At 38.5% G+C, this 22514-nt stretch overlaps 1 protein-coding gene across 6 annotated transcripts in view; it reads right to left on the bottom strand.

Moving 5' to 3' along the window:
- TBC1D4 (TBC1 domain family member 4) overlaps positions 1 to 22514 on the bottom strand; it is a 188504-nt gene that overhangs the window by 71356 nt on the left and 94634 nt on the right. The window contains exon 1 of one of the 6 annotated variants that reach the window (XM_053898186.1): positions 2011 to 2119. The exons of the other annotated variants lie outside the window; for them this stretch is intronic. The gene's annotated coding sequence lies outside the window, so the exon portion shown is untranslated. Of the gene's footprint in view, positions 1 to 2010; positions 2120 to 22514 lie in introns of those variants that run through there. 6 annotated transcript variants of the gene reach the window in all.

Below are 22514 nucleotides of genomic sequence, written 5' to 3'. Positions count from 1 at the left end.
TGAAAGAATAAAGTCCAAATGCTATAGTTTCAGTGATTACCCTGAACACTTGACCTATCTTGGGAAAGAAGTCAGGTGTTTTGTACTAACACATGACCAGCAACCTTAGGCCCCTGTCCTTTTCTTTTTGCCTTAGTATCTGACAAGGGCCAAAGCTAAGGAGAGTGAGATAGACATTCAACTCTACGAAATGCAAAATGTTTCTAGCGGCTATTAGGCCAAACCCTGAGACAGATGGATGCCTTCTTCCTCACTAACCATATTTCACGAAATACTTTTCATCTAATTTTGCAACCCAAGTGTTCCTAAGTTTCCAAAGTGTCTCTGTAGAGTGCAGAAGAAATAATCTGACTTGTTAACTGCACCATGAAATACAGATTCTAGTTACCTTTAATATTCTCTCTCAGGTCATGACTATCAACAGCTTTCCATGACCTGGTGAACTGACCTAGCAACACCCGACTCTGTTTTTGCTTATTGTTACATGGCAAACACACATAAAACATTATACAGCCCCTGCCAACACGCTCAGAGCCCACACGGGGAGGGAGACCCTGATAAAGCAAGGTCAGTAAAATATCAATAGTGAGGAAATGAGTTATTAGAGAAACATGAAAACCTATGAGACATTTAATTGGAGAGGTCAATCAGAAGCAGCACAAAAGAAAGAAAACGCAGTCTAGTACCATGATATTTTGGGAAAACGGCATTCTCCTCTAGGACAGTGTTGATATTTTTTATGTACATTTCTACATTTTTAATGAATTTGACTCTTTGTAGGTACTGAATGTTTCAACCTCATTTCCCGCCCCCCCCCCCCACTATTATTATACTGTAAACTCCTAAGTGGAGGACTGAGTGGTGGTGATTTTGTTCTTACTAGAATTCTTCCATGTGACCACTGGGAAAGTATTCTGTGCTCAGAAGAAACTGAGTGACTATTGTCAGCAAACAGAGGTAATAAATAGCAGCAAACAACTACCTAGAATCCTGATAAAAGTTCTCTAGGACTGATACCAGCTTAGTAAATTCCTGTTGCTAACTTGAAATCTGGTACCCCAAAAGAGGAAAGCCATAGCTTTTCACTCTGCTCAGTGCTCACCCAACTAGGAAGTGAATATATGGGTCAGGAATGTCTCCAGATGCCATAGAGCACCTCAAACTACACAGTCTAGGTGCAAAATCTAGTTATTCATACCCTAGCTGTGAATCATGCCAATGTGCAGAACCTGACCATGTCATATGGAGCCTGATGAGGATTTCATGCCAACTAAAGGCAAAGGTTTTATCCTGTAGCAGCACATAATCTTTAACACAAAACAATGATAATGAAAAAGACTAGCCAAACTAGGGATCGAGAGATTTGTAGTCTACCCCCAGCTCTGCCAGGAATTTGTGATAGTCTGTATCCGAGAGTTTCCCTACCAGTGAAAGGGGGTGGAGGGGGGGGGGGCGAGATAGATGGTCAATAAGACCTCATCCAGACCCAAATTTCTGTGAGTTTATTTTTGCACCAATGTCAATACAGGAACAAGGAGATGGAAAATCAACTCTACTATTAAACCAGAAATAGTATAAGTCATTGAAATGATTCGTTTTCATTAACACACAAGAGTCGATTCAGCAAACAATAAATGAGCAGGGCTTTTTTTCAAATGCCTCATAATATCAAGAAAAAGCACAGTGCCACCTTTAGCCAGTATGTTGTTGTTACACCTTCAGTGATCTCACTAAAAGAATTTAGATTCAAGTATTAAAAGGCAGACAATAGCAATTCCTCACTCTAGAGAGAAAAACAAAAAAATGTCACTAGATCCCTAGATGCCATGCTGTGGTTTCTCATTATCATGATTAGTTATCACACTCCAAGAAATCCAGGGGTATTATAAAAATTATACTCCACCTGACTTCAAAAGAAAACAAATTTTACAAGAACCACAACTGATATTTAAAGTCCTAGGCAAACACTGGAGAAAAATCTGGATAGTAAAAAGCACTAGGGAAAGGTACCTTTGGTCATGAAGCCAGTTGAAAGTCATTCTCCAAGAGCTCTAGATATGCCAAAGTGATGTAGTCCTCAGAATTGGCCTTTTGTCACACTTCAAAAGTTCTCTCTCTTTTTAAATAAGCCGGTGGTAATTCCGTTATATTTGTTAAAGTCCACGTTATCACTATGCAGCCAATTATAAAAGTCCCCAGGAATAACTGTGATTGCTTCAAAAGTAAAGTATTTCCTGACTCTGCAATCAGGAAACACACTGATTGTTCAGAACTAAAGAGCAGAAGCTTTAGCTTTCTTTAAAAAGAAACATTTTAAATTTGACAACTATTGTCTTTCTTAAGCTGCTTAAATAATCATAAGTGTCTAAGGCTTATTAATTATGAAGACAAGAGAAGATTATAGTACAATGTCTTTTTTACACAAAAAAATGGTGAACAGATGAACCTCAGTAAGCACTTAAAATGGATATAAATATGAGTATGAGAATAAACTTAAACCATAGTTAGGGCAAAAAATAACTAGGCAAATTCTTTTACAATCAATATGAGCTTAACCGCTTGACTCATTATTAATCATTTTATAATACTTATAGTAGGCACAGAAAAATTTAGATAAGTACAAAAAAGACGGGGGAAAGGATTCTTAAAAGTTGAGGAAATACACTAGGAAACATTTCAAGTAAACTGATAAAGCTGCCTAATGATAAGAACTGAAAATTTAAACTAGTCTCAAAGAGAGACAGTATGGAAAAGAAATATATTTGCTTTGGAAGTAATACATGCCTTTAGGGAGAGGGCAGATTTCCCTCCTAAGTATGTTTTACTCAAACTTTTAAGTGGCACCTGGCTGGCTCAGTCAGAAGAACCTGCAGCTCTTGATCTCAGGGTCATGAGTTCGAGCCCCACAATGGGTATAGAGATTACTTAAATAAATAAAAATTAAAAAAAAAAAAAAGATCAGTTTAGCATTTTGAGAAAAGACTGATTTGATCACTTGATGTTATAATTTCTGTTTGGCTTTCAAAAGCTTATCTTCAACCAATGGAAAGTGATAAGCCAGCATATATGTGCCATGAAATAGTTCACCTATGCTAAGGAAACACTACCCATTACCTGAAAGTGCAGAAGTTTTTCCAGCCCCAGTGACTTTGGAAGCATAGTCTGTGTTGTCATTTTTAAGGTGAGGCTGTCTGACAATCTCAACAGGAAATAAAATTGATTTTTTTAAACCATCTTAACTTTTACCTGAAAGTACTTAAGCAATTCTTTGTATTTGGTTAAAAATATAAATTATAGGGGCACCTGGATGGCTCAGTCGGTTGAGCATCTGACTTCGGCTCAGGTCATGAACTCGTGGTTCACAAATTCCAGCCCCAAATCAGACTCTGCGCTGACAGCTCAGAGCCTGGAGCCTGCTTTGGATTCTATGTCTCCCTCTCTTTCTGCTCCTCCCCAGCTCGTGCTCTCTCAGAAATAAATAAAAACATTAAAAATACATATTATTACTTAAGGTAAATTTTGCATGATAAAAAGAGGTCTCACTATCACTAGGTCTAGATTCAAAATTACTAGAGTAATGCAGGGTTTTTAAACTCACATAATTATAAAACTAAAGGTTCCCTTATGGAATCACTGATCCCCACTATCTTGTTTTATAGATGTGGAAGCAAGCTATTTACATCAAAGTTAAACCAATAAAGGGGGGGGGGAGGGGAGGATGACATTGCAGAAAAGAAACTTTTTAGAGCCAAAGAAAGCTGAGTATCTACGTAACTAAAAGCACAATCAACCAAGTTGCGAGGGTTTTGATCCACACAGACTTGAGTCAAGACAGTTTTCCTCTCAGACCAGGCTTCACTTCTTAGATATTCTCAGCCACTTTGCTCCAAACTCATTTTTTGCTCAGCTCTTCTCTAACTGATGTTTCTTGCTGGCCTCTGAGTTAGCTCAAGGTTCAGAGAGGGAAATTCTTAAAACCTTTCTGCTAAATTCTCCCCTTCCATTCTGTCTCACTGCTGCTGTCATTGAATCCTGTTGCTGGACTTGTGCTTTTATGACTGTTGCAAATTTACAAAAGTGCCCTTGGTAGCAGCTGAGTTTGGTGCTAGAGAAAAATAGCATAACAAGATGGAAGATGGGGTAAGGAATAAAATGGTGAAGGATTGGCAAAGGCAGTCCTTTTCAAATTCCCTTTCAAGAGGAAAATCACTATTGTAAAAGTGGATTCATCCCTAGCATGGTATATTAGAAACATACATAACATGAGGTTAGAAGTCTTGAGTTTAAAGCCCCATTCCAATATCTATTATTATCTGTGGTAAAGACACTATACATCCTTCTCAGCCTCTGGTTTTTCATTCATCTGTAACATGGAAATTGCCATGTTTATTTCAGAGATAATAAAGTGGGAAAATTAAATTAAATGTGCAAATGTGCCTGACACAGTGCTGGGACAGCGAAAGTATTTAATAATGTTTAATTATGGAGCACCTGGGTAGTTCAGTCGGTTGAGCATCTGACTTCAGCTCAGGTCATGATCTTGCAGTTAGTGGGTTCGAGCCCCACATCAGGCTTGCTGCTATCTGCCTGTCAGCACAGAACCTACTTCAGACCTTCTGTCTTCCTCTTTCTCTCTCTGACCCTTCCCCCACTTGTGCTCTTTCAAAAATAAACATTAAAAAAGTTTTTTTAATACTGTTTAATTAAATCTACAGTGTAAGTAGGATTTATACTGTAAAGAGGAAGTGAGAAGCTGCTGATAAATTTTTAAAAAAATGTATTGCCTTTCTGAAATTTAAATTGCAGTGGGGGGAATATAATACATAAGTAAAATATAAAGGATTCTAGATAGTGAAAATTGCCAAAGAGAAAATAAGTGCAAGGAAGGGGGACAAAAAATGTGGAGGGAATGGCAGAATAGCCACGATTTTAGAGAAAGGACTCTCTATAAAATATTTGAGTAAAAACCAGAAGTCAGCAAGGTGGTGAGCCATATAGATATCTAGGGGAGGAACATTCCAGGCAGATGGGACACCAAGTACAAGGGCCCTGAAGCAGAAATTTGCCTGGTGTGTTCAGGGAACAAAGAGGAGCCAGTGTGGCTGGATATGAGTGAGTGAGCAGGAGACTATCAAAGAGGCCACTGCGGAAAACAGGAGGCATCTCAGTCATGCAGGGCCTTGAAAGGACTTTGGCTTTTACTCTTGGTGAGAGCGAAAGCTACTGTAGAGTGCTGAGTTTGATGCTTAAGTGCTCCCATTGCCTACTGTATGGAGGAGAGATGGTAAGGGTGAGGAACAGGAACCATGGCACCCATCCAGGGTGAGCTAACAGTGGTTCACTGAGGAGCCACAGCCAGGGAAGTGGTGAGAACCTGAAGGTTTCTGGATATAATTTTAAAGGCACGGACAAGGGGATCTGTTGATGGACGTATTGTGCCATGTAAGAGAAGGAAAGGAGGCACGCATGAATTTTATGGGTTTGGGCCAGAGGAACTAGAAAAATAAAGCTGCGGTGAAACGGGTTGGGGGTGGGGAGGCTTAAGGGAGGTGGAGCATAGGGGCACCTGGGTGGCTTAGCCAGTTAAAGCATCCGATTCTTGGTTTTGGCTCAGGTCATGATCTCATGGTTGTGGGATTGAGCCCCCTATCTGGCTCTGCACGCTGAGCATGAAGCCTGCTTGGGATTCTCTCTCTCCCTCTCTCTCTCTCTGCCCCTCCTCCTTTCTCTCTCTCTCTCTTTCTCTCAAAATAAACTTTTATAAATACATAAATAAACACATACATACATACATAAAATGAGCAGGAGCTTAGTTTTAGACTTGTTCATTTTAAGACGCTTATAGGCATCCAAACGGAGATATATACATGAATACACATGTCTAGAGCTCAGGGGAGAAGACAAAGCTGAGAAAGAAAACTTGGAAGGTATTAGTATATGGATGGTATTTAAAGCCAGGAGATGAGTTCATCAAGAGAGTATAAATAACAGAGCCTGACACACAGAGAGCTAGGCAGAGAGATTATCAGCAGGGACCAAGCCCTGAGGCACACAGTGCTTATAGTCTGGCAGATGCAGAGATGTGACCAAAGGAAAATACAGCAAGACCCAGGGGCAAAACCAGGCAAGAATGGTATCCTGAAGCCAGGTAAGAAAGGTTTCCAAGGAGGGAGTAAGCAACAGGAGAGGAGAGGTGACTTTGACAATAAAAGTTTTGGTGGGGTTTAGGACAAAGTTCTCACTGGAGTTATGTTCCAAAGAAAATTCCAGGAACAAAATCCAAACAATAGGTACATGAAACTTATTAGGGCAGCAGCTGTAGGTACAAATGAGTCAAAAGAGGGTTCTCTCCTAAATGTAGGAAATGACAGCTCCAATATCCAATCGTGAAGAGGAAACTGATGATCTGGAGGAAGAAGGTAGAATTGTGGACAATGTCCTTAAGTAGGCAAGAAGAGATAGCATCTAGGGCACACTGGGCAAGTTTGAAGTGATCCAGGGACATGGACAGTTCGCCTCAAAGGGAAAGGCAAAGTATAAAGGCACAGATGCAGGAAAATGGGGTGGGTCTCCTGTGACTCCTTGAATTTCCTCAGTAAAACAGAAAGCATGACCATCAGCTGAGGTGATGATGGGGAAGAAGATCAGAGTATGGAAAACTGAACAATGTAATTCAAGTCTGACTAGAGGCAAAACTGTGAGGCAAAGTTATCTTTAGATCACTCAGGTTACACTTTCTATGCTCTAATGATGTTCAATGTGACCCCTACAACCCTTTCATGGGAAAATGTGCATTTTAATCTAAAGTTGAACTTGAAAACTCACATATCAGGTGAAATTCAGGATTCAGGCAGCAATTAAGAGAGATTTTGTACCTCAAAGTGAAACCATGTAGGTAAACTGCTTTTTCTGCCCAGGATGAGACTGGGAGCTATGCTATATAAGTAATATTTACATAAGGAATACATTTTGGAAAAAGTTTGCATATAGTTAGGCAAAAAAGAAATATAATTCTTTTTTAATTTTTTTTTACATTTATTTATTTTTGATAGACAAAGAGAGACAGAGCATAAGTGGGGGAGGGGCAGAGAGAGAGAAGGAGACACAGAATCCGAAGCAGGCGCCAGGCTCCGAGCTGTCAGCCCAGAGCCCAATGCGGGGCTCAAACCCACAAACCGCGAGATCGTGACCTGAGCTGAATTCGGACACTCAAGTGACTGAGCCACCCAGGTGCCCCAAGAATTATATTTCTTGGGGCGCCTGGGTGGCTCAGTTGGTTAAGCGTCCGACTTTGGCCCAGGTCACGATCTCATGGTCCGTGGGTTCGAGCCCCGCGTCGGGCTCTGGGCTGACAGCTCGGAGCCTAGAGCCTGCTTCAGATTCTGTGTCTCCCTCTCTCTCTCTGCTCCTCCCCTGTTCATGCTCTGTCTCTCTCTGTCTCAAAAATAAATAAACATTAAAAAAAAAAAGAGAGATATAATTCTTTACCTTACTAAATAAGAGTAACACAGATTATAAAGTATTTGTATCACTTGTAAAAAATAATTCCATATTTCTTTATTACATATGAATATTTATATAAGTATGACCAAAAAGGTAAAATAAGCAAAGTCATAACAGAGAAAGTCAAATTTCTTACACATATTTAATCTAGAAAGTTCATCTATTTTCTAACTGTAATGACATAGAATAGGGGCATCTAGGAAGCACCCCTGAAAAGAGGTTATTTTTTTTTAAGCTGGCACCATGAGACCACAGTTTCAAATGCAGCATAGCCCTTCACCCAACCACAGATCATTTTCAATGTGAGATCAACCTATTACTTTCTTACTCAACTAGATGATATCCTGTCATCTTATTTGTGCTATTATTTGTTTCATACTCACATTTTTAAAAGTAAACAGTTCAAAATTGATTACACTCTAGCCAGCCTAAGAAAAAGAGAAGACAAATTACTATCAGAAATAAAAGAAGGGACATCACTATAGATCCCATGGAAATTAAAAGGATAATAAAAGAATACTATGAATCACTTCATTCTCAGAAATTTGATATCTTAAATGTAATAGACCAAATCCCTGAATGATAAAACTCATACAACAAGCAACAGATGGTCTAAATAGGTCTATTTCTATGAAAGAAATTGTATTAATGATTAATAATTTTCCAAACCAGAGAACATCAAGCTGAAATAGGTTTGCTGGTGAATTCTATAAAACATTTAAGAAAAAAATTTATACCAATTCTCTACAATCTCTTTCAGAGGAAAGAAACAGAAAATACTTTCTAAGTCATTTTATGAAGCCAGTTTTAACCTAATACCAAAACCAGACAAAGATATTACAAGAAAAGAAAAACTACAGACCAATATCCCTCATGAACGTAGATGTAAAAATTCTTAACAAAATATTAGCAAATCAAATCCAGTAAATCATAAAAAGAATTACACACCAAGACCAAGTGGGATTTATCTAAAGTATGCAAAAGTAGTTCAACATTTGAAAATCAATTAATGTAATCCATCATATCAACAGAGTAAAAAAGGAAAAATCAGGGGTGCCTGGGTGGCTCAGTCAGTTAAGCGTCCGACTTCCGCTCAGGTCACAATCTCACTGTTCCAGCCTTCAAGCCCTGCATCAGGCTCTGTGCTGACAGCTCAGAACCTGAAGCCTGTTTCAGATTCTGTGTCTCCCTCTCCCTCTCTGCCCCTCCCCCACTGGTGCTCTCTCTCTCTCTCTCTCTCTCTCTCTCTCTCTCTCTCTTCTTTCTCTCTCAAAAATAAACATTAAAAAAATAAATAATAAAAAAGGAAAAATCACATGATCATATCAATAGATGCAGAAAAAGCATTTGACAAAATCCAACATCTATTCATTATAAAAACCCTCAGAAAACTAGCAACAGAGGGGAACCTTCTCAACTTGAAAAAGCCTTTCCACAAAAAATTAAAGCTAAAAACGTACTTAATGATGAGCAGCTCAAAACATTCCCACCAAGATCAGGTACAAGGCAAGGATGTCCACTCTCACCACTCCTCTTTAATATCATACTAGAAGTTTTTGCTAATTCAGTAAAGCAAGAAAAGGAAACAAAAGGTTTAAATATTGGGTAGGAAGAAATAAAACTCTCTTCATCCTCAGATGACATAATTGTCAATGTAGAAAACTTGAAAGAATTTGAAAAACAAACAAAAAACACCTCCCAGAATAAGTGATTATAGCAAGGTAGCAGGATACAAGGTTAACATACAAAAGTCATTTGCTTTCCTATAGGTCAGCAACAAACAAGGGGAATTTGAAAATAAAAGCAAAACACTATCTACATTAGTACCCCCCAAAATTAAACACTTAGGCATAAATCAAACAAGATATGTACAAGGTTTATAGGAGAAAGACTACAGAACTCTGATGAACCTAATGAAAGAAAAATTAGATAAATGGAGAAATAATCCATATTCGTGATTAGGAAGACTCAATGTTGTCCAGAGGTCAGAGGTTTTCCCAACTTGATCTATAGATTCAATGCAATCCCAATCAAAATCCCCAAAATTTCTTTTATGGATATTGATAAACTGATTCTAAAGTTTATATGGAGAAGCAAACAATTCAGAATGGCCAAGACAATACTGAAGGAAAAGAGCAAAGTTGGAGACCGACACTACACAACTTCAAGACTTACTATATAGCTATAGTAATAAAGACAGTGTGGTGTTAGTGAAAGAACAGATCAATGGAACAGAATAGACAGCCTAGAAATAAACCCACATAAATATATGTCAGCTCATCTCTGACAAAGTAGTGAAGACAATACAATAGAGCAAAGATAGTCTCTTTAACAAATGGTGCTGGACAACTGGACATCCCCATGCCAAAAGAAAAGAAAATTACTCTAGACATAGAGTACACCCTTCACAAACTCAATTATTAACTCAAAATGGATTACATACCTATATGCAAATTTCAAAAAATATGAAACTCCTAGGGTGCCTGGGTGGCTCAGTCGGTTAAGCATGTGACTTTGGCTCAGGTCATGATCTCATGGTTCGTGGGTTCGAGCCCTCCAACCAGCTCTGCACTGACATCCTGGAGCCTACTTCAGATTCTGTCTCTCTCTCTCTCTCTCTCTCTCTCTCTCTCTCTCTCTCTCTCTGCCTGCCCCTCCCCTGCTTGTGCACTCTCTCAAAAATAAATATTTTTAAAAATATATGAAACTCCAAGAACATAGCATAGGAAAAAATTTAGATGACTTTGGGTATAGTGATACCTTTTTAGACACATGATCCAAGACATGATCCATGAATGAAATAATTGATAAGCTGGATGTCATTAAAATTAAAAACTTCTGTTCTACAAAAGACATTATCAGGAGACCAATAGACTGGGAGAAAATATTTGCCAAAGACACTTCTGCTAAGGGACTATAATCCAAAATTTACAAAGAACTCTTAGAAACTTAACAATAAGAAACAAACAACCTAATTTAAAAATTGGCCAAAGACCTTAACAGACACACCACCAAAAAAGATAAACAGACAGCTACTAAGCATGCAGAAAGATGTTCCACATATGTCACCAGGAAATGCAAATTAAGACAACAGCAAGATACCACTACATAGCTATTAGTATGGCCCAAATCTGGAAGACTGCCAACACCAAATGCTGATGAGGATGCAGACCAAAAGAAACTCTCATATGTTGATTGTAAGAATACAAAATGGTTTAGCCACTTTGGAAGACAGTTTGGTGATTTTTTACAAAACTAAAAATACTGATTTCTTACAAAACGAAACATACTCTTATCCTACGATATAGCAATCACTCTCCTTGGTATTTTTTCAAAGGAGTTGAAAACATCTATTCACACAAAAACCTGCACACAGATATTTATAGAAGCTTTATTCATAATTGAACTTGGAAGCAACCAAGATGTGCCTCAGTATGTGAATTGGTAAACTGTGGTCCATCCAGACAATGGGACATTATTCACTGCCAAAAAGAAATGAGCTATCAAGCCATGAAAAGACATGGAGGAACCTTAAATGCATATTAATATGTGAAAGAAACCCAGTGTGAAAAGGTTACATGCTGTGTGACTCCAACTGTATGACATTCTGGAAAAAGCAAACTTTGGAGACAATAAAAAAGGGTGGAAGAGAAGAGGGGTAGGGGGGATGACAGGGCAGAGCACAGAGAATTTTAGGGAAGTGAAAATACTCTGTGTAGTATCCTAATGATGGATATATGTCATTATAAGTTTTTCCAAATGCAAAGAACATACCATACCAAGAATGAACCCTAAAGTAAACTGTTTACTTTGAGTGATCATGATGTGTCAATGTAGTTTATCCTTGGTAACAAATGCACAATTCTTGTGAGTCATATAATGAGGGTAGCTATATATGTGAGGGAGCAGGGGTATCTGAAAAATCTCTGTACATTCCTCTCCATTTTATTGTGAACCCTCAATTGCTCTAAAAAAATTAAGTCTTCTAAAGAAAGAAAATAGTTCAATGCCATTTGTGTTTGCTCCAAGAAACACTAGAGGGAGCTTTCCTACATGAACTAGGGTACCTAAGCAAAAAAAAAAAAAAAAGCCTTTTGTAGTGCTGAAAAACTGTCACTGTTTATGAAACATTATTACTACTGCTCCCATTTTGACTTATAAAATTAACTACTAGCAAGTAAATTAACTGACATTTTAATGGACTAGACAGTTTGGCAATAAAATTAATAAGTCTTCAAATAAAGTTAGACTGAAAAAATTAGAATATACCAAAATCAGCACTTGATAACCTTGAATATGTCAGATAGTTTCAAATAGGACATAATAAACATAGTAAGAAAGCTAGGCCTTGCTCCTTTATCATGGTACATGAAAGTACAAAGCCGTCCAAACAAAATGCCAAAAGTGGACACTTTAGTAAGTAGTTCTAATTTATGAAATGTCTGAACTGATGAGAGGAGGATTTTTTTAAGCAAGGCTTATTGGGAAATAGACTGGGCTTGGGGCAAAAAGGGAAGGGAGCGAAGGCTAAGCCCAGAGGGTCCTGGACTTGACTGGCTCTGGCTGAGATCAGTAGATAAAGCTGGAATAGTATCAGGAAGCAAAAAACACCATGCCTTTCTCAGAAACCTATTTTTGTCCTGGCCTTCCTTATTACTTCAGATATTCATACCACTACAACGGAATTCTCACCTTGCAAATGAAAATAATATGAAATTCTTGAACGTTTTTTCAGAGACGTGGGTTAATGTGCACACATTAACTGCTAAATGTGCATAGGTCTCCCTTCTTCAAAGAAGAAAAGTCCTAACTGCTGGCTACTCCAGGATAAAAAGGAAAACGTGCGTTCACTTATTTCCAGTATTAGGCTGGAAAGAAGGACACTAGTAAGCAAGCAGATGCCTAATCTCTGACCTCGACTAGCATTTTCCGTGGGTGAAGGAAAAAATACAGTGTCCACACAGTGACTATGCATGCTGGAGCTCTATACTACACTATCTCCAATCCCACAGTAGAATTAAACTCCTGCAAACAACATAAGTCATAATGGAGTATGCCTGATACGGCTGCTCCTAGTACAATGAAAAATTAGTATGTATAATCAAATCTTACAGCAAGACTTTCATTTCTGGTCCTCATTCTTTCTTCTTGTTTGTGACTATGGTGAACATCACCTAGAAAAGATTCTGATCAGAAAATACTTTTTTTTAGAACCGATACTAGCTTTTCAAAGATATTCCTCTTTGTTCATTAAATATCAAAGATCTCTTCCCCCATTCTCACCTCCCCCCACCCCCTGCCTTTTGTGGTCTGACTAAATACCAAAAGAGAGCATATAATGATTTCAGTGACTCAACCCCGTTTCTTATTGACTGCAGAAAACAGTAGAAAGTTTGAGCCTTTAAGAGTCCTGAAGAAAACATCCTTTCTAGGCATCTCATAGACATTTGACTGAAACCAGATTAATAAATATAATACTTCCAAAGAAATAAACCTCTATTTTTGAAGTCTCTAAAATGTCACCATGTTGCTTGAAAGCCACCTGGAAAGAGGGCACTGTCATAAGTAGCCTTTGCCCATTACAAACCAGGCCCTATTCACCCAAGAATATGCCCTGCAGACAGAGATCTATCTCCTATCCCCTTTGACACAACTCAATCACATGACACCATTACCTTTCAATTAATTGATCTTCCATGATTCTGTTAAGATTTCAAGTAAACTTTGGTAACTCAGCATATGAAAGCTCCCCTACCTCCCACAAAAGAAAAGTATTTTTACTTAACAAATTTCACGTATGTCAAACATTGAACTGCCAAATTTTAATTCCTTGAGGATAACTCTCACTTTAGAATTTTAAAGAGAATATGTGACACTGAAATGTTTTTCATTATATAATAGCCTTAATTTTCTAATACTCAAAATGCTTCAGGGGCACCTGGGTGACTCAGTTGGTTAAGCGTCCGACTTCAGCTCAGATCATGATCTCACAGTTGGTGAGTTCAAACCCCGCATCAGGTTCTCTGCTGTCGGTGCAGAGCTTACTTTGGATCCGCTGTTTCCCTCTCTCTCTGCCTCTTTCTCTCTCTCTCTCTCTCTCTCTCTCTCTCAAAAAAAATAAAATTAAAATAAACATTGAAAAAACACCTCCTCCTATCTATTAAATGATTCATGATTACACCAATGGGTCAATTACAATCAACATGACTGAAGATAAAAGAAATTCAGGAAATCTGTTCAATGGCTACTAATAACTTGCCTGCATAGTATGTTAACGTGGCCAGAATCCATCTTCATAAAAATTCCAAAAACGGGATCTGAGCTATATCTTGCCAAATTCACAACTTCAGAGTCAGAAAGTAAATTCAGAGTAAACTAGCAGTCCTCATTTTTTTCATATATGGACTATTTTCAAGGAAGAATAATATGATTCTTATCATAAATCCTTTATGAATGACTTATCAGCTGAATTAGGCACTGTTTTATCTAAATGGCACCAATCTTAATTTACAACAAATAGTTCAAGAAGATGTTGCTAACCCTTGTACACAACCTCACACTGGCCCAATCTCTCTATCTCCCACAAAGTAGGCCACAATGAAGGCCATGTAATCCAAGCTGGACCAGTGACAGACACAGGGGTGGGTATGTGACACAAGACTGGTCAATCTGAGTCACTCCCTAATATTTTTCAAACAGAAAACAAGACTAGCTGTTTTCAATATACATCCTCAAGCTATTGAAGAAGTTAGTCTGGTACCACAGGTGGCCATATCCCTTTGCTGGAGAAAGCTAGTCTAGGGTAACACAGAAATGAAACGTGAAATGAAAAGAAAATTAAAACCAAGAGATGAAGAGAAAGAGCCCTGTGAGGTCACGTCCCTGGCTGTAGACATCCTTGGAAGTGTGGCTAATTAGCCCTGGCTCTCCTCCAATTCTAGGGGCCACTCAGAATCCTTTCATATGGGTGGTGGTTTTCACCTTCGCCTCTGATAGTCCTACTACTATACAAGTCTATGTGGATTGCTGGGATTGGGTTCATCTGCCATGATGAAATCCAAAATAACAACTGGTTACAGAAAACACAAGTTCAATTGCCTCTCACATTAAAGTCCAGTGTGCAATACAAGCTTGTTTTGGTACTTCATCATGTCATTAAATATCAAAGATGCAGGCACTTTCTACCTTCTTGTTCTGAATTTGGGGACCACTCATGGTCCAAAAGAGTGGCAAGTGAATTCCAGGAAGCAGGATGCAAAGAAGGAAAGAATAATGAGAAAAAGAGAGCAAGGGTATGCCCCTTGCAACACACACACACACACACACACAGGCACACACACATGCACATAATGAACACTTTCTTTAAAAAGCTGCCACATAAAAATCCTGTGTGCATCCCACTGGTCAAAACTAGAGGGATTCCTAGAAGCAAGAGAGGCTAAGAAATGTAGTCCTGACTCTGAATGGCCATGTACCTAGAATAGAATTCTATCACTAAAGAAGGAAGAACAGACTGAATCAAGAACAACGTGCATTCCTGACATGATTCCCAAGGAACTATCAGAGAAAAGGCATCAGTCAGAGCCCCCCAATTAAGACAAACTAGAGATACATATGCCAGATGTATTTAAATCATATAATCATTCTAAAAAGAAAGGGCTCAAGTCAAAGCTGAAGAAATATGCCCTTAAATATAAGACTGATCTAATTGTTCCAAAACTTTCCCAATTGAAGAAGTCAAAAACCTTATGATCAACCCTCAAAGACAGTCATGGGACTATAACTTCTCAGTCAAAGATAATAAAGCACTTCTGATAGTACTATCAGTAAGCTGCATCTACAGTCATCGCTGAAATTTGTAAGTATTTTTTCCAAATAGAGCCATGTTAGTCTGGTGGTCTCTATGTAAACTTTTACATGTCTGTAGAGAGAGATACATGTCTGTGGAGCAACCCACAAACAACCACCTAAAACTTATTTCAAACAGTGGTGGGCTCCTACACGTATTATTCTGGTGTAATCACAAAGCACTAAGACCAACTAATAAGTACAGTTAAGATAAATTAAATTGTTAATTATGTTTCATCTTGGGAAATACAGTCAATTCATTCCAGCATGACAAACACAGGGAACAGTCACGTTTTAAACCAGCATTTGTCTCATTACAATAATTTACTGAGCAGCTTACAGTTAACTATGTTGTCTGTAACTTTTCATTTTAATCTTTTGGAGTCTGTATTATAGAGATGTCTGACTTCATAAGTGGTATATAGGAGGTATAACAGAAACGTTTGCGGCTGGTTTAAAGTATTAACATTATACCTTCCGTGTAACACAGTGGAATCCTCCTGTTCCTAGCCAGCTACCAAATATCAAAAACTACTTGCAGGGTGGAGTGGAGAGCCTTCAACTTCAAACAGAACCTTCAACTTCAAACAGGGTGACGCAGCTAAATGTCAAATATGCGCCACATTGTCTCTGGGAAATACAGCATTCGTGAGGGCTGGGACCCTGCAAGGGTGACTGCTATAGCCACGTGCTTTCGTGCTTTATTCTCCAACACTACAGAAGAAGAGGTCAATGCATGTGCTAGTCTACCTACAAAAGCTTTCTTTTCAATCATTTAGAACTGTCCAGTCCAATAGGTTAGCTCATAGCTACAAGTGGCTACTGGGCACCTGGGATGAGTCTAGTACAACCACAGAAAGAATTTTAAAATTGTAATAATGTTAATCAATTTACATGCAAATTTTAAAACAGATGCCCTATTCAGTTACTAGAAACTTTAAAGTATGATTGGAACAAATTGCTATGTCAATCTTCTTTTCCAACTCTTAAGTTTAATGTACTCTAAATATAGATCCAGCATTTCCAGTGCAAATTTAGATTCTGAATTCAGAGGTGCTGGAAATGTAACATACCTACTGGATTTCAAGGACTTACTACTAAAATGTAATATATTTCATTAGTAATTTTTTTATTACATGTCTAAATCATAACATTTTGGACATGATGGCTTAAATAAGGTACGTTAATCTCACCTATTTCTTTTTACTTCTTTTAATATGGTTACCAGAACGTTTTAAATTTACATATATAGCTCACATTATATTTCAGCTGAATGGCATTGCTTTAGAATTCTGTTCTCTATGTATCCTTCAAGGGTGAAGTTAAGTGACATGAACTCTATGCAAATGCTATCCTGAATTCTTTAAATAGAAATGTTCTCCCCCCACACACAAACAGCATACAGTAAGCACTAAATAAATATTCACTGAATAAACTTCTAAGACATTCTTTTTATCCTCATGGTACTTATTATATTCTCACTTGTATATAATTAATCTTCTTGCCTTGTGTCTCCTAGAAGATTCTAAATTCCTTTCCTAGTAGTCTCTCTCATCTCATTATGTATTTCCTGCACAGTCTGTCGGCTTCCTGAACTATTCATTTTCATCTACTGCTCTCCAGCATTTAAACCATTTCTAAACTTATCACCAGTGAACTAACATACTCCTTCCTGGACAGCCCTGCAGCATTACACCAAATCAACTTGACAGTATCTCAAATACTCAACTTCAACTTGGCAAAATGAAAAGATGAAGGAAAAAGCAGTAAAAACAAAAACCCATTGCAAAAGACACAAAAATGAGCCCAAAGATTTGAAAATCCAATTACAATAAAAGACTTCTTCATACAAATACCAGTTAAATGGCTTTCTTATGATTCGTCTACAAGTTTATGGGTTGATTCAGGAAAAAAAAAGAACTTAAAGAGTATTCCTTCAACATTTCTGAAGTAGACGAATAAAAATAATCCTTACATCTAAAAACAAACAAATTTCAGTGTGGTTAAAAGAACCTATGGAAAAATCTGTCAGGAACCCCCTTGCCTTTATTAAATATACCTAAAAATTTTGGATAAACACATAAGGTCTCTTTGAGCCTAGTGAATAGAAGATGAAGAACATTGGGGCGCCCGGGGGGATCAGTCGGTTGAGCGGCGAACTTTGGCTCAGGTCATGATCTCACAGTCGTGGGTTCGAGCCCCGCATCGGGCTCTGTGCTGACCGCTTGCTCAGAGCCTGGAGCCTGCTTCGGATCCTGTGTCTCTGTCTCTCTCTGCCCCTCCCCCGCTCACGCTTTGTCTCACTCTGTTTCTCAAAAATAAATAAATGTAAAAAAAAAAGTTTTTAGAATATGAAGAACATTAAAAGATCACTAATAAATCTTCCATGCAAACTGCCTCTAGGGCATATTAGCGGATGATAAGATGTCCTGAGAGAACCAGAAACAAGTGAGAAGAAAAGGGCCATGCCGCTCTTCAGCCTGAAAGCCCTTTTGCCACTGTTTCCCATCAGAGAAACGTCCCTCCCTTGCCCTTTCCAACTGTTGCCTGACCCTAGCGCCCAGCAGCAAACAGCAAGACTTCCCTCCAAATCACCTACCGCTCTCAGCGCTTCCCCACCCCACACCACCCCCAAGAGCACTTAGCGTGCTATATTTAGCCCCCCAAAGGTATCTCCCCCAACCACAGATGTGTCTCATGCCTTTTTACTCTATCCCCAGCACCAGGCTTACCACATATGGCTCCTACTCAATATATGTTTGCAAAACGAGTGAACAAGTGAATAAGCAAACACATAATCAAGGAGAAAATGGTGGCTCTGCTCATCTTCCTAAATCAGAGTACTGACCAGGTTCTTGCCTAAACCCACAGTGTTTTCACTTGGGAAAACTGTACTAATCAAATTATGAAGGCCACCTGAAAAGCAGATGCCCACTTCAAAAAGAAAAGCTATGAGGGCCTTTGTGTGACCACTGATAATTTAAAAACATGAACAATTTGTAAGTGAGTATTCGGCAAAGTTAGATCTTTATAAATAATATTTTCTATGGACTTTGTGCACTTTCTAGTAAAAAATAGCTAATGTTTATCAAGTACTTGTTATGTTCCAGGCACTGTTCTAAATGCTTTGTATATTTTATCTCTTTTAATCCTCAGAACCATCCTTTGAGATAATTCTATTATTATCTTCATTTTACTGATAAGACACTGCCCTAGATTCTGCAGATTTACTTAACCCACTCACTAAATCATCTTAACTGAAGCAAGAAAGTGAAGATGACAATTTTCAAATTGAGAAAAGGATGAGATCAAAGGCTGTGTGATTAATACTAAAAACTAGACATCAAAACTGTCACATCTGTGTCAGTGCTGACTTGTGATTAACTGTGTACACCAGAAAGTCACCATGTCCTGCTATGATCTGAAACAATTTAAAGTATTTTTATAAACATCATTATAATTCCATCTTCCAGGGCTTATTCATTAATACTAGACAGAAAACAAAAGGATTAGTAAAGCTGTTCACATATGGCTGCATTGTCAAATACCAGTATCTACTTGGTCAAGCTACCAGTAACACCTTTTTTTTTTTGTTTAATTTTTCTTAATGTTTATTCATTTTTGGGAGAAAGAGAGAGAGCACAAGCTGGAGAGGGGAAGAGAAAGAGACACACACACACAGAATCCGAAGCAGGCTTCAGTCTCTGAGCTGTCAGCACAGAGCCTGACTAGGGTCCTGAACCCACGAACTGTGAGATCATGACTTGAGATCAAGTTGGACAGTTAACCAACCCAGCCACCCAGGAACCACCCCCACCCCCCCGCCCAGTAATACCTTCTTAAACAGGCAGGATTCAACTGTTCTATGATCACATTATATGTTTACTATAGTTTCATATGTTTTTATAAAAATAACACACACTGTAAAATAATCAAATGTGGTTTTTATATTGCTTTGTTTTCTTTAATGATATAACCTCACTAAAAAAATAAAGTCATAAAGATAAGTACAAATAAGAAAATACTCATGCAGAGACTACCACTACTGAAATTTTAGTCTCATATGTACACATAGTTAGTAGATGTATAATTTTTTTGAACTGTGAACTCTTGGTGGTGAAGAATACAGTGACCACTAGTAGAGTTTGGTGCCACTACATTGATTCACAGAAAAGCACAAGCAGTTTTATCTACCATGGTTTATGTACCAGCCATGCAAATGTCAACACAGTGAGAAGAACACATAACATCTTCACATTAGGAAGAGTTTGGTGACCCACCGAAAGTATCTCAGGGAACCCCACAGTTCTGCAATCACATTTGACAACTGTGGTAATACAGCATTCCACCAAGCCCACAGTAAGAAAGTATTTGACACTGACCTAATCTCAGATGCATTCAATTATCTACTAAACTTATGGGCAGAGAAGTCATAATCAAAATATAATACCTTCCAAAATTGTTCCAACAGGCTCCAACGCCTGCTCTCCAATTTACTGGCTGTGTAGCCTTATGCAAATTTATTATTAACTTCTTAAAACTTTAGGGGCTTTTCATGTATAAAATGGTTTAATGACACCTATTAAAATGATTGTTGTAAGGATTAGAGAGTATATATGCTTGGCACACGATGAGCACTCGCGAAATGGTAGTATCGTTACTCACCATCTAGTCTGGGTTCAAATATTTTTTTTAGTTGACAGACTGCATATGCCAGACCCTTCTTCTTATACTTAAAACTGGGCAGCAATATGCTTATTTAAATCCTATCTTTATGACAACTAGAACCATACTTTGCCAGGAATATTCCGACCACAGCTGGGACCTGCTGCTGTCAGTTATCTACCCTGCAGCCAAAATGAATCATAAACAACCTTGAAAGAGATTCAGAAAAAAAGACAAAAGCATTAATCATAGTATATATGTTTCATATTTAAGTTAAGTCACAACCACATCTCTTCCCTATGTATTTTTGTTAATTTCAGAGGCTACTGTTAGGTTTTTTCTTTTTTGTTTGTTCAGAAAAAGTACTGTGTGTAACATACTAGTTTGTAGAAAAGCTTACTTTCATTTTACTGTTGTATTTCCAGAGTTAGGTTTCTTTTTTTTTTTTAATATTACAGATTATAAGACACAGTTAAGCAAACTAAATAAATACTATAGAACAAAAAAATAGACTAATCATTTTATAATTTTAAGAAATCGTTTAATCAATTCAGAAATAGCAAGTATTATAATTTATAAATCCAATTTTAATAATCCAGTCAATTTTCTTATAGTCTGGTTGGCTACTGAATATCAATTCTAGGCATCAAGACAATTGTGTTAGTCAGTGGAGACAAGGGACACCAGAAAGTGTGGGCAGATAAAGTCCTGAAAGTTAACAAGTTAAAACAGAAGACTATGGAAAATTATCAGCAAATCAGAAGTCTGGGGTCCCAGAAGTCACAAAAGGAATAAATCCAGAACATGGGTGATTAAGCCAAAAATTTTAAATGGAAAAGGGCAAAACAGATTAAATGGAAAGTCAAGTCTTAATGGTCAGACGGTTCAATATCCAGGAGATCAAGTCTATGTCCAGAGAGATCAGGATGTGGAATCAACTGAGACAGGGCTTTCTCTCACTAACCCAGCACCAGAGATCAAGAGTGTTTTTATGATGCCACTAACTTCTGACACCAGGGGACTCTCTTCCTGCCACCTTCAGCAATCTACATTCACCTTTGGGATTTGCATCTCATTTACCAATGTCAGAGTTAAAATGCAATCAATGAAGTAAACTAGAATCTAACTCTAACGTTATGACTTACCAACAGTAATCCCTCAAGGCTTGGAATGACGCATGTGAACTTCAGAGAGACTTAGCTAAGGCCACACTCCCTGACCACACACACACCTTGAACTTCAAGATGCCATCACCTCTTACTTAAGGACAGTGCTGTAACAATTCTACCCCCTCTCTCCTGCAGCAATTTTTCCTTCTCTACTTTATCTTCTCCATTGGTTTACAAACATGCTATTTTTTTCTCTCATCCTAAAAGAATTCTTTTTTTTTTTTTAACATTTATTTATTTTTGAGACAGAGAGAGAGAGAGCATGAACAGGGGAGGGTCAGAGAAAGAGGGAGACACAGAATCTGAAACAGGCTCCAGGCTCTGAGCTGTCAGCACAGAGCCTGACGCGGGGCTCGAACCCACAGACCGCGAGATCATGACCTGAGCCGAAGTTGGCCGCTTAACCAACTGAGCCACCCAGGCGCCCCTAAAAGAATTCTCTTAATCCCACTTTTCTAACTATCAGTGCTAATTCTTTCTCCTCCAGTCATAGTTGAACTCCTTGGAAAAGTTACTAGCACTCACTCACTCTCTATTCTCTTCTCCCTTTCTTTCTTTTTAATGTTTATTTATTTTTGAAAGAGACAGACAGACAGAGAGGGCACAAGCAGGGGAGGGGCAGAGAGAGAAGGAGTCAAAGAATCTGAAGCAGGCTCCAGGCACTGAGCTGTCAGCGCAGAGTCCGACACAGGGCTCAAACCTACGAACTGCAAAATTATGACCTGAGCTGAAGTCAGACGTTTAACCAAGTGAGCCACTCAGGCACCCCTCACTTCTCCCTTTCCTTCTTGAACTCACATCAGTTAGACAATTGCTCCCATCATCCCATCAGAACAGACACTGTGGCTGCCACATTACTAAATCCAACACTTAATTCTCAGTCCTCTTTCGAGAGCCCTGGTCATGTCTCCCCTTTTGGAATGCTTTCTTCCCTTGGCTTCCAGACAGCACACTGTCCTAGTTTTCCTCCACATCCCTGGCTTTCCTTTCCTAGTTTCATTTGCTCGTTCCTTATCATCTCCTAGAACTCAACCTTGGAGCTACTGAGGGCTCATGACCGGCCCTCTTTTCTGCCTACACCCAACCCACTTAGTAATTTCATCTCATCTCGCAGCTTGCAAGAGTGTACACTACCTGATTCCTCTGAGCTCATCTCCTACACTCTCCCCTACTTGGTTGGCTCCAGCCAAATGGCCTCCATATTATGACACCTTCAACAGACCAGTAGGCTTCCTCCTTAGGTTCGTGAAACTCCTGCCCCTCTCCCCCACCTCCTTTAGATCATTCCTCAGCTGTCATCTTCTCAGTGAGAACTTCAATGGCCACCCT

This window comes from Panthera pardus, unplaced genomic scaffold, assembly GCF_024362965.1.
Source record: "Panthera pardus isolate Hobbes unplaced genomic scaffold, ASM2436296v1 HiC_scaffold_1, whole genome shotgun sequence".
Taxonomy (NCBI): domain Eukaryota; kingdom Metazoa; phylum Chordata; class Mammalia; order Carnivora; family Felidae; genus Panthera; species Panthera pardus.
The sequence above is the reverse complement of the archived record's forward strand: the minus strand, read 5'-3'. Positions and strand labels throughout refer to the sequence as shown.